The sequence below is a fragment of the Kryptolebias marmoratus genome, linkage group LG12 (genome assembly GCF_001649575.2).
Source record: "Kryptolebias marmoratus isolate JLee-2015 linkage group LG12, ASM164957v2, whole genome shotgun sequence".
Classification (NCBI taxonomy): Eukaryota; Metazoa; Chordata; class Actinopteri; order Cyprinodontiformes; family Rivulidae; genus Kryptolebias; species Kryptolebias marmoratus.
The window spans coordinates 19,847,749-19,849,282 of NC_051441.1; the positions used below are offsets into that span (position 1 = coordinate 19,847,749).

At 31.5% G+C, this 1,534-nt stretch overlaps 1 protein-coding gene across 1 annotated transcript in view; it reads left to right on the forward strand.

Moving 5' to 3' along the window:
* Positions 1-1,534, forward strand: part of LOC108228816 (ferritin, middle subunit-like) — a 6,905-nt gene that overhangs the window by 1,452 nt on the left and 3,919 nt on the right. The gene's annotated exons all lie outside the window — the stretch shown is intronic.

The window sequence follows — 1,534 nt, forward strand, 5'->3', positions numbered from 1 at the left end:
TTAAAGCCTAAACATATTTATTCATAAATACACAAAGAAATGCCTTCAGTGTAGGAAAGGGAATCCTGTGTTATTTATACATTTTGTTTTGTAATTCCCAAGTCAAAAACAAGTAGATTATATTGGCAACCCAATAAAATACAGTTTTGTGTAGAAGTCTAAACATGTTTTAACACCTTATAGTCACTGATAATACCATCAAATAAAGTTTCCTGATTATTTTACACTGCACTTGCATCAGTTCAGATTTATTTTCATTTATTGTCAAAAATGCAGAGTGACTGTAACATATGATTACAATAAACATTTGGTTTGATCTAATTTCATTCATGTTTTAAGGAGAATTATGATGATAGCCCATTTTTATTTACAGGTAAGTTAGCTGCATAAAAATGAACAGTATGAAACACAAACAATATTCAGACACACTGGAGAAGATGTTCAAGCTGTTTGATCCGACACATATTAGTATCTCATGAAAACAACTTAAATATGACATTATGCGGTAAACATGACACCACGGAAAACGATTAATTCCCACTAATGCCGCTGGAGGGCGCTCCGTGCGCGGCCAACTTTCTGCGAACAACTACATTTCCTGTTTTGCGTAGCTTAGCAACCATGACAGGCTGAATTCTGATTGGCTGTAAGTCACGAACTATGAGAGAACGATGCCGGACAAAAATAAACAAGTTTTTGTTTTTGTTTGATAAAAGGTAAGGATACAAAAACTCAAAGGCCTAATTAAAAAAAAAACATTACTAAATGCATAGATGTGTAAAAAATACAAGTTAATGCCTTGTTCATTTTTTTAAAAGTTGTTTTTTAGCTTAAAAACACTCGACAATGAGGATGTTTCACTATCTGTCATTAAAAACGTAGTTATCCTTCATAAAACTTTTTCTTTGTCACCAAGAAACATTTCTGGCCTAAAATACATGTTGAGGAAAACCGAAACTTGCACACTATATGATTAGTTTTGCAGATAAATGTTTGTTTCATACAATATTTAGTGAACAAACTAGCATTAGCTCCTTAGCTTTGTAACTGACGTCACATTAGCTTGTTAGCTCACTTATTGTTAGCTGAGGTTGTAAATATCTTATTATTAAAATGTTTTTTAAATTAACTGATTGTCTTATTATAAAAACACTTACCGAATAAAACGAGGTGGTCCTTTGGTCGCTCAAAAGGTGAAGGTTCTCAAAGAAAGTGAGTTTGTTTAGTTTTTATTTCTTCAGTTTTCCGTTTTAATTACTGAGCTCGAAGATGGGGCGCAATTCCGTGAATATACAGAATTACTGAATATTTGAAAAAAAATCAGCTCTTTTTATATCAGACCTAAATTCTGGAACTTTTTTTAAAATTAATTAATAACAATGAAGATAACAAAAGCAATACAGCTAGGTTAGGCCAGCTGCTGTGAAGGTGACAAGAAAAGAAAAAGAATCAGTTTAAACAAAAACATTACATTCAGTGATTTGTTATTGTTTTATTATTACTTATTAATTAACTCTGTCAAATGAACATATAA